The sequence below is a fragment of the Rhinolophus hipposideros genome (genome assembly GCF_964194185.1).
Source record: "Rhinolophus hipposideros genome assembly, chromosome: 4".
In the NCBI taxonomy this organism is placed as follows: domain Eukaryota; kingdom Metazoa; phylum Chordata; class Mammalia; order Chiroptera; family Rhinolophidae; genus Rhinolophus; species Rhinolophus hipposideros.
Genome location: NC_138050.1, coordinates 12885946 through 12897291, shown reverse-complemented (window position 1 = coordinate 12897291; position 11346 = coordinate 12885946). Strand labels below are relative to the sequence as shown.

At 40.9% G+C, this 11346-nt stretch overlaps 1 pseudogene across 1 annotated transcript; it reads right to left on the bottom strand.

Moving 5' to 3' along the window:
• Positions 1-8767: 8767 nt before the first annotated feature.
• LOC308496832 (small ribosomal subunit protein uS2-like) lies at positions 8768-11121 on the bottom strand (annotated as a pseudogene). The gene is made up of 2 exons: positions 10778-11121; positions 8768-9286 (listed from the first exon to the last, which is right to left on the bottom strand). The product of its transcript is annotated as a small ribosomal subunit protein uS2-like (transcript).
• Positions 11122-11346: the final 225 nt, after the last annotated feature.

Genomic DNA, 11346 nt, shown 5'->3' with positions numbered 1-11346 from the left:
CTCCCATCTCAGTCAGTAAAAATTGAGGACAAAATGATTTGCCCATTTGACGTGGTTATGAGTTACATGAATTTTTTTTTTTTTTTTAGAAAAGAAAAAGACAGATTATTCTTATGTTTAAGCATTGCTCTGCCAATTACACTCTATAGTTTATCTGAAAGACTTCCTCAAACATGAGGTTAACCTGGATCATTCATGGGAATGTTCTAAGGCAATCATATGATTGCAAATATAGTTTTACTTCTTCCTTTCCATTCTGGAGTGCCCTTTATTTCATTTCCTTGCCTGCTTTTCCTGGCTAGAACCCTGAATACGTACTTATGGCAGGTACTTTGCTAGTGTTTTATGTACATCATTTCATTAAATTCTCCAAACAACCCTATGAAGTAAGTGGCACCAGCAACCACATTTTATGGGTAAGTTAACTTGGCCTTATGGCCTTAGAACGGTTAAGTGACCTACTGAGGTTACTCGGCTAGTAGGTAACCGAACTGGGATTTGAACCTGTGTCTGTCAGATTCCACAGTCCATGGTCTTAAGTTATTCTCGCCAGGTTGCCAAACCTAAGCTTCCTCTCTAAGGAAGGAACTCTTCTGACACTTCAAATGGAGACAAGGGCCACAGGGCCCCAAATGCCTTTCCAGCAGAACCCAAGAAACAAATAGTTGGGTTTCCATGAAGACCGTACTTCAAGCTTGACAATACTATGCCTCAATATACCCACGTCTGCAGCCATGCCTGCGGTTGGTCATCAGAACAAAGAAGGAAATGAGAGGAGAAGCAGGCAAACATAAGAGAGGAGATGAGGGCAAGGCTGGATCCCTCCAGCATCTAATACAGTGAGACAACCAACGGGATGAAGACAGACCAAATGACTATTCCTCCGTGTTGCTAACTCTGGGTAATATTGTTTTGAAGTACTTTGTCCCCAAGAGTTATAGAGAATATAATAAACACCCATGTAGCTAAATCCAAATAATCAAAATATTTGTAGAGTAAGAAAAGAAACTAATATGCACTGAGCATCTACTTTTAAAATCCACTCTTACACATATTAGTCATTTAATCCCTTCAGTTGCCCTTTGAAGGAAGCAGCTATTTTAAAGAAGAGGCAGCTGAAGGTCAGAGAGGTTTATCACGTGCCCGAGTCACACAGCAAGAGGCAAAGCTGGAGCTTTTCTGGCATCTCCACTCTCACCTGTCCTGTAATATTCGGGATGGTCTCTTGACTCCCTAGAGAAAGAGGAGATGACACTTCACACAGTGCAGTGGAGGACATTCATCTTCAAACTGAAGTACAGGTCTTCAACGACCCCTACACTAAGTCCTTGCATCTGATACCCCCACGTGTTATAAATGGCTTTGAGGAAAGCTACATCCGCTTCTTTGACTTGCACAAATTCTCTCTCCTAAAAACGGATTGTCCTAAGAACAAGCCTTTGTGTTTTTTGCCATCTTCCCTATCATAATCTTTCTTCTTCTAGTTAAAAAAATAAAAACAAACAACAGAAACTTACTCTGCTGCATTTGCCCAGGTGTAAAAACTTCCAGGGCACTGGAATAAAGGGATCATTCAAGACGCCATGAACCCCTTTCCATCTGATTAAGACATATGTCCTGTAAAATATTTTTATTTTATGTTTATAATTATTTCCAAACTGTGTAAAATCTTTATATTGTTATGGTCAATCAGTTATTCATAATTGCAATAATACCACAAGTCAGAAGAGACATTTGAAACCTATAAACTTGAAAATGTATGTATATAGATACACACACATATATGTGTGTTTATCCTAGAAACTTGTGAAAGAGTGGTCATAAAAGACAGGGGAAAATATAATACAATTAGATGGATCCTAAAGAGACTTAGAATGGAAATGCAATGTCAAAGAGAAGCATTTGCACTTGTATTTAAAAAAGTGGATATTGGTGTGTATTAAATCATTCCATTGGACACATTAAAAAGAGTTAATAACAGTTATATTTTGAAATGTCAAATTTTACAGTATGCCAGAAGATACATCCTTTGAAATTACATAAACTTAGGATGAAACTCAGAGGCAAACTGAAAAATATGCGTGGGGATACAAAGTGTTTCAAAATTATTTTAGAGGGTTTGCAAGCCAAAAGGTTATATAGATCACTGCTTTAGCATATTGTCATTCTTTGAAAACAAGTCATCTACAGAAAGGGTTGGACTCTCTGTTAACCATGCCCACCCTCCCTGGAGTTGTTCTGCAAAAAGTGAGTGTGAAGAGAGAAGGGAGCAGAGTGACCTCATCTTTCAGGAGACCACACAGAAAATTCCCTACCCACCCGCAAAAAAGAGCACCCAGGCTGTGGGGCCCCAGCCCCCTGCTGTTGTTCTCTTCCCAGGTGGCTTTGGAGCCTAATCCCTTCAAGGCTGGGAATGCAATCATTGTGCTGCTGCTTTCTTACCACTGTCAGCCAGCGGGTTCACTCCAGAGAGCACCCTGCAAATAATAATACCTCACAGGTGTATGGTAGTGGATTCCCCAGGACTATTTGCAAAGCTCTTTCAAGGATCCAATACCCTATGAATACAGAGCGTTCTCTTTATTATTCTACTCCATTAGGCGTGTTTTCTTTTGTTCTCTACAAGCACAAGGCTTTAACTTCTGAGATATTGAATTTCATTTGCTTCTCTTCTCCTCCTTCCCCAGGCTACTGAAATTGGTTGCTACCCTCAACTGTTCTCCCCACCCCCATCCTCATGGTCATGGTGAATTTGGATCCGTAAAAGCCTTGTATCAACCTCAATTATTTTTTTTTATATAAGATAATATTGGTCTTGGCACCAAGGCTTGTCAGAAATGTTCCCGCTCGCTATCCCTGAATGAAGGAGTTGCTGCTAATTATAGACCTCTCTTCTGTTGCTTTTTCAGCCTTCGTTCAATCTGGTGGGAACATCTTTTCCTTGGTTTTTCTGGTTCATGTTCTGGGCGTTATTCCGAAGGATAGAAAGCCTCATCATTTCTTCTTATGAAGCTCTGACGACACTCTGGAAATACTTATTTTTTAAATTATTTTTTTATTTTTCAATTGCAATTGACATTCAATATTACTTTAGTACAGTATAGTGGTTAGACATTTCTATAACTTATGAACTGATCATCCCGATAAGTCTAGTACCCATCTGACACGATTCATACATAGTTATCACAATATTATTGACTATATTCCCTATGCTATAGGAAATACATATTAATATTTTAATAAACCTATTGTGTTCTGCTCTTCATTAGTCTATTTTTAAAATGGGGCTCCCAGGAGGCTGGTCACTTAGATGTCTCCAGAGGTCCCAAGCTTTTCCCCGGGCCTGAGTTAAGCGCTGCTCCTTTTTCTGGTAGAGGAGGGGCCTTGAACTATTAGAGTGATGCATTGTGGGGTCAGGACAGCCTATTGATAGCATCACAGGCCTGGTTTGGACCCTGGCTGCTCCACACACCAACTGTATTATCCTGGGGTCAGACTTCTCTGAACCTCAATTTTCCTATTTGGAAAATGGGAACAATAACTCCTACCTCATGTGGATTAATCAAGATTATACTTGCAGAGTACCAGATATAGTGCCTGATGTCTAGTAAGTGCCCAATAAATGGTGATTATTATTCTAAGAGAATGTGTCCAACAAAATGATTAAGACCAAGAAGGGCATCTATTCCATTTAGAGAAAATATTGATGTAACTGTTTGCTCAACCAGATGCTGCATACTAATACCTTATTAATAGTATTTTTTTGTTGTTGTTTTATTTAAAACTCTTGACTGGATGTCTTTTGTATCCCTTTCTCTTTCTGGCGTAATGAATAGGACTCAAATATTAAAGTAGCATTCGCTTTCTTCGAACTGTTCTAAGTAAAATCATTTGTTTCATTTCTGAAATCTGAGCCTCTGTTTCAAAGGCTAGATTTTGTCAATTCCTCCTGGGGTTTCTTTTCATCAGCACATTCCCAGAGTCCCCAGCCTTTAGAAATGACAGGATGCACTGGTCATCTTGTGCGTATTCGATTTTCAGAAAGCATCTGAAAAAGCTCAGCGTCAGAGATTGATGGTTCTCAGCTTTCAGCTTTGGTTTCTCTCAGCCTGAGGACCATTTGGATGTGGGCCTAAAAACATAGTCACACAGTGTCAGAGTATTAGTATTAAGAAGGCGATGCCCCTCTCCCTGCCTCTCGGCCTCATTTGGAAAAACACGAGAAAATAAATCTAATCTCCGCACGGTTCCCTTGTGCTGCACCACAGCAGGAATGTTATATGATTTCAAATTGCTTATTAGAAATATTCCTGTGGGTATCATGTTGAGGATTACTTTTCCAAAGTGCCTGTATCGTTAGGAAAATGAGGTGTAATTCTACCTGCTATCTCATTGCAAAGGCTTCCTCCACCTTTGGACAAAAACCAACTTCCAAGTCAAGGAGTGGGACATCGATCTTCTGTTTTACTCTCACTTTCTGTCACATTTTGGATGACAAGCAGAGGGTGGGGGGAAAACACTTTCTCAAACCATTTGCTTCTAATAATAGAGTGGAAGTTTATCTCTTCTTTCAAAGGAGATGATGTGACACCCAGAGGGAGCTTAGCTTTAGAAAAGTCCAGCGCCAAGAATGGAATTGTTAAAGTTTTTCACTTGCACTCATGTATGGGCAGAATAGAAGAATTCTCGTGGACGTAACGCAAGGCAATGCCATGTATGTACTGGTGATTAGAGGACTGCAGTAGCAGGGGCTCTGTGGGAAACAACCTGGAGAACTGACTTCCTAAGGGACCTTGAACAAGTCACTTCCCTCTGTCAAAATATCCTTCCTTGTGTCTATCTGTGTGTATCCGCTGTGTGTGTGTGTGTGTGTGTGTGTGTGTATCAATTATCTGCATTTTGGTTAACCTGAGGCAAATCTTTCAGGTTCATTGACAGCTCTTACCATTTAATTATTTTCTGCAGGAAACATTTTAACTCCTCACTTTACGGACATGGAGACCTCTTCTAGTTTTCACTTGCTTCTTCGGCAGCATTCATCCTTGCTGGGGAGCCCCTTGCAACATAAATCACACTGCCATTTTTGCTCTAGGGACATTTGAAAAGGCAGTACAGCTCTTGCTGAAACCTTTCAGAGCCAGCCAGAAAGCCCTGTCTTCCTTCCCAGGTTTTATTGAGGTATAAACAAGGGATGAGATGGGAAAGAAAATCTCTTTCTAGCTCCTTCTAAAGACAGGCTTCAAAGTAAGATTCCTTGCTTTGCTGGAAGTGAGTGTCCACAAAATTTTAAAGCATTGGATTTGATTAAAAGCACAAACCCATTTCCAAAGCAAATACCAGTGAATTGTGAATAGCCCTCTCTTCTCCCAGTGCAGAATGAGAATTGACTTCATTTGCATTCACACATTTTTCTCCTTTGAATTCAAAAGATATAATTGCTCTCTGGCTATGCAAACGTGGCTGATTTTGACCTGTCCAAAAATAATAAATCACTCCTTGAAAAGCTTTTGGAGAACCTGAAGAGATCAACAGCACTTGTTTGACTCTCATGACTAAGTCTCTTCAGCTTAAACACAGTAAGAACATTATGCAATTATTTAGAGGAAATTCAGGACCTTTGGGACAGTCAATCATAAAATTCAGGCGAAAGTAGATTTGGGGCCCTGACATTTGCAGATAATTGTGCAACCCTCAGCTGTGTGAGCTGGTCCTAAGAGAGCTTCCACCTTCGATTCGCCCCCTTTCTCTCATCCTGCTCCACCGTGTGCCTCTTGATTAGTAATAAAATGAATAAATCAAACAGATCCTGGCTTGGCTCTTGTGAGATATGCCAAGAGGAACGAATATGAAAACTGCAAATTACCAAACTAAAGGTGGACTCCCCAACCTCATTGCTCATTTAAAAAAAGAAAAAAGAGAGAGACTCGTTCAGCAAACATGAGCTTCGAAACTAAGGCTCAGCCCAGATGTTATTAAGTATAAATATTTATAAGACCCATAAAGATCCTGGCTAAGCTCAATTTTGCCTTAATGCAGCAAATGTTTCAAATTCGGCTCTTTCACTGTTTGAAGCCTTTAGAAGGCAGGATACAGTAGAAGACGCATTACTGTTGGTGAGAGGAGGGGAGATTCTCTTTTATGTTTTATGACCAGTTTTTCATTGAGGGGTATTGCTTTTCTCAGAAATCACTTCTCGAGGCCTGTCTTTCCCAAGAAGCCAGAAGAAAGTATGTTTGCTATATCTGTGAATTCGAAGGGCACCGGGGAAGGCACACACATGGTGAAACGTGCATCCTCAATGCAAACCTGGAGGAAAGCCAGGTTCCCTTTGTTCTTTGCCCACTTCACTTATCACGAAACACAGCAAAATCCTAAAGGTCTCAGTATAGTCATCCATTAAATGGGTGTGCGACTATTAGACTAAGTGGAGTACATTTAGTTCGCATTTTTAAAACTTTGATTTGGTTAACTTGTATGTGCTTTTTTTTCCAAAAAGAAACTTACAGCTACACTCTGTTACCATTTTGGTAATTTTTACAGGCATAAATGAAAAAAAAATGCGGGCGTACAAGCTGTAATTTTGTGAAGAAAAGGTTCAAACTACGTGATAGTTTGGGCTCTGGATTAAGAGTTTGGTCCTCCAGATTCTTGAATGGGGCTCGATGTAGGAAGTCATTATTATTTTTAATCCATTTGTTTTATGCTAAGAAAAATCATCTGCCCACATATCTTGTCCACCAAGGAACCGTGCAATCCCTTGCTTTCTAAAATCTCTTTAACACATCACATTAACACACAACTACCTGGTGTGCAAATTGTAAAACTTTTATTACTTATCATGTTTCCCCGAAAATAAGACCTAGCCGGACAATCAGCTCTAATGCGTCTTTTGGAGCAAAAATTAATATAAGACCCGGAGCAAAAATTAATATAAGACCCTATAAAATAACTAGGATGATTCAGTACCTAAAATAACTAGGTACTAGGATGATTCATCTATGGATGGGGATGAAAAGAACCTTTGGTTTCCTCTTTAGGATAAATCCTAATCTTTGAAATCATCCCTGCTGCTTTGGGAAAGTCCTGATGCTCTTTCAGAGTCAACTGGCAGTGGTCTGGGCCTGTGCCTGGTCACACATTCTCATCAAGTTCTTCAGGCATATCCAGGCCAGCCCCACCAGATTCCCTGCCCCATTCTCACTGCTCAGCCCTTTTGGGCTATTGAAACTGACAATTAAGGTTTGACCTGGGAGCACTGATCTCCTCAGTGGAGGCCTTCATCTGCTGGATACATCTGGCCAGCACTCTGTAGTGCTTACCTGCATTCCCTGATTAACATAGATGTAAAGATTTTATCAAGGCTCCTGGCGGCCATACTTCAAGATGTAATCACAAAATCAATCCACGTAGACTAACTGGGCATAGACTCACAAAGAAGGCATCCCACAATGTCAGGCACTTAATTAAGGCACTCTGGCTCCCCTGCCCCAATTGATAGTTTTCTTTCCCTAACAGGTGATGCTGATCTTCTGGGTGCTCACACCTCTCTCCCCTGGAGACTACCCTGCTTTCGGGGCCTTGCAGTTTGTGGGAAGACCACCAGGGGGCACCTATGGTTCATCCTACTCCCCAGGGAATGGACAGTGGACCAATCGCCGGCCTACTATGTGCCAGGCAACAAAATGAGTCTGAAATAAGCCAGGCTGTGGCAGCATTCTTCCTCACACAGGGAGGCTACCCACATTGGGCACCTAATCTTGACTCCAGTCGTCAAGCAGGACACACCTGTCCTGGCTGTGAGAGACAAAACCTCCTTGCAGAGCTTCTTTGTTTACCTCAGGACTTTATGAAGGTGCCAGGCAGATTTGTTTGGCATAACTGACCCACACTTTGAACTGAGAAGTAAGTGTCTGTCACTTACTCCTGGAGTTTGTCCAAGTCTTCAATTCCTCTTCACAAAGGAGCCTCGGCTAATGACGCTCTTGTCTCCAGGACAGGTGCTTTTCCTCCTGCTTCTTCCTGCTTGGGTCACACCACTGGCTGTCCTGATGGATTGTCTGTGCTGGGGCTGGCATCTCTGGCATGAGCCAGAATGAGTCCCGCCACAAATGCAGAGGTCTAAGAAATATGAATTTTTAATTTTTTTCTAGAACTTTACTTCTATTTCAAGTTCCTGTTCCACCTGCTAGTTAAAAGCACATTTTCCATTTATTCTGGGTTTCCTCTCCCTGTTTTTCCTAGAGTGGTATGAAGTTCCATGAACTTGATTAGCAATGAGGCAGAAGATTGGAGGGGATCCAGTTCTTGAGTCATCTGTCTACCAGGTCCTATCTGAGAGGTCTTCTGAGCCTGTCCATGTAGCCCTTCAGGTTCGAAACTCTCTTCACTGAGCAGAGACATAGAAGTGAGTTATTTCTGCTGCTTCTGTGGGGCTCAACCCCACCTGCATACCCTCTCTGGGGTCTTGACTTCCTAGGACTCTGTTCAGGTCAGGCAGTTACCCTGGAACTCCACTCCCAGTCGTGCAGAGCATTTTTTAAAAGATGCTAGAGGGGAAATCCTTTTCAGATCTTGAGGTTTTTCCCTTGGAGGAATGCCCTGCAATTTTAGGTTTGCTTTGGAGGCACAAACAACACCCCAGGGGGTTTAGGCTTTGGGAAACCAAGGTGAGAGACAGCTCTCCCTTCTGCTCTCTACGCTTTTTTTTTTTTTTTTTAAGAAACTGTTTATTTTCTGTTAACCTTACTTCCATTTCCTGTTGAAGAGCCTATGGAAGAACAGTGTAAGATCCCTCAGTAGTCATTCCCACCCACTCAGTGGCCTGAGCAGTGGGGGCTGCAGACCTGTAGTCAGTGGCAGACTGAGTGTTCCAGTCTTCAGTAGGTGCTGCTGACTAGGTGCAGAGGGTACCTGCACCTTCTGACCAATCTGCATCCTCAGATTGAGCTGGAGCAGTACGTTCCCCCTGAAATTCCTCCTCAGTCACAGCCTTTTCAGCAGCAGCCTGCCCTTCTTTTTCAATCTTTTCAGAATTTCTGCAGAAGTAGAGATCAGGCATAACCTCTCAAGAATGTTCATGGGAGATGGTGCCACGTGTGTGGAGAACTTCCCCGGTCAGCACCCATGTCAGATCCAATGAGTGAGTTCCCTTGTGGTTACGTGGGATGGCAATGTCCACATAGCATACAGGAGAGTCTGGATAACACAGACAATGATAGGCAGGTTAGTTAACGTAAGAGTTTCTGTGAGAGACTGGTGGTCAGCCCTGGGATCAGTAACCATCAGAAGTCATGGGCAGAGCACAGAAATAAAACCATGCTTATACAGTTAATTGATCTATGACAAAAGAGGCAAGAATATTCAATGGGGAAAATATAGTCTCTTCAACAAATGGTGTTGGGAAAACTGGATAGCTATATGCCAAAAAAGATGAGACGAGGCCACTTTCTTACACCATATACAAAAATAAACTCAAAATGGATTAAAGATATAAATGTAAGACGGAAACCCTAAAACTCATGGAAGAAAACTCTTAGGCAGTAAACTCTTTGACATCAGTCTCAGAAATACTGTTTTTGGATATATCTCCTCAGGCGGGGCAACAAAAGAAAAAATAAATAAATGGGATGACATCAAACTAAAACGCTTTTGCACAGTGAAGGAAACCATCAACAAAACAAAAGGCAGCTCACTAAATGGGAGAAGGCACTTGCAAAAGATATATTCAATAAGGGCCTTATATAGAATATATATAAAGAACTCGTACAACTCAACATCAAAAAAATAAATATAATAAAAGTTCATTAAAAACTAGGCAGGGGACCTGAATAGACATTTTTCCAAAGAAGACATAAAAATGGCCAATAGACATATAAAAAGATGCTCAACATCATTAATCATTAGGGAAATGAAAATCAAAACCACAATGAGATACGAGCTCACACCTGTTAGAATGGCTATTATCAAAAAGACAACAAATAACAAGTGTTGGTGAGGATGGAGTTCCCTTGGAAAAAAGGGAACTCTGTGCACTGTTGGTAAAATTGTAAATTGGTACAGCCACTATGGAAAACAGTATAGAGGTCCCTCAGAAAATTAAAAGTAGAACTACCATATGATTAAGCAATCTCACTTCTGGGTATTTATCCAAAGAAATCCAAAACACTAATTCAAAAAGATATATGCACCCCTATGTTCACCGTAGCACTATTTATAATAGCCAAGATATGGAAGCAATCTAGGTGTCCATTAATAGATGATTGTATAAAGAAGAGGTGGTACATATATACAGTGGAATATTACTTGGCCTTAAGAAAGAATGAAATCTTACCATTTGAGACAACACGGATAGACCTACAGAGTATTATGCTAAGTGAAATAAGTCAGACAGAGAAAGACAAATACCATATGATTTCACTTGTATGTGAAATCTAAAAACAATACAAATGAATAAATAAAACAGAAACAGACTCATAGATACAGAGAACAAACTGATGGTTGCCAGAGAGGTGAGGGCTGGTGGATGGGTGAAAAAGATGAAAGGGATTAAGAAGTACGAACTTCCAGTTATAAAATAAATAAGTCACGGGAATATAATGTACAGCATAGGGAATAATATTGTAATATTGTAATAACTTTGTATGGTGACGGATGGTTACTAGACTTCTCGTGGTGATCACATCGTAAGGCATATAAATGTCAAATCACTCTGTTGTACAGCTGAAACTAATATAATATTGTATGCCAACTATAGTTTAATAAAAAAGGAAGAAGTCACAGCTTTGGGAAGGCTGCCTGGATCTGGTTAGTGAAGTTTCTAGAAGTGAAGCGACCAGCAATAAGAGTCTGGCTCCTGTGGCAGCAGCAAGCTTCAGCACAGCTCGCTAGCCAGTACTCCTAGAAGATATAACACTGACATCAATCAGCCAGGTTTCCAATGGCAACAATGGTATGAGCTGCAGCAGAAACTTCACACAGATTCTCTTCAGATTTATGATGTATACACCATCCCCTTCCTTTTGTAGATGTACTGTTCCATTTGGAAATCCAGAGTGTTCCTGCTGCATAGAATTTGGGAACATCTCTCTCTTTCATTTGCAGGACATCAAGGGCCCCAGACATTGTGAAATTTCCTTTAAGTTACCACAGGAACCCAGAACATTGTATGGACCCTTCTCTGGGTAGCACAGAAAGGTGCCTTCTACAGCTTGCAGCTGTGCCATCTACCAGAATGAGAGGAGACGAGCAAAAGAGGATTACCAGGAGAGAGACATTTAAAATCGGTTAATATCTCCATTAAAATCTCAAACATGTTATTCTACCACACTGAGATGTTCTTAGTTTTGA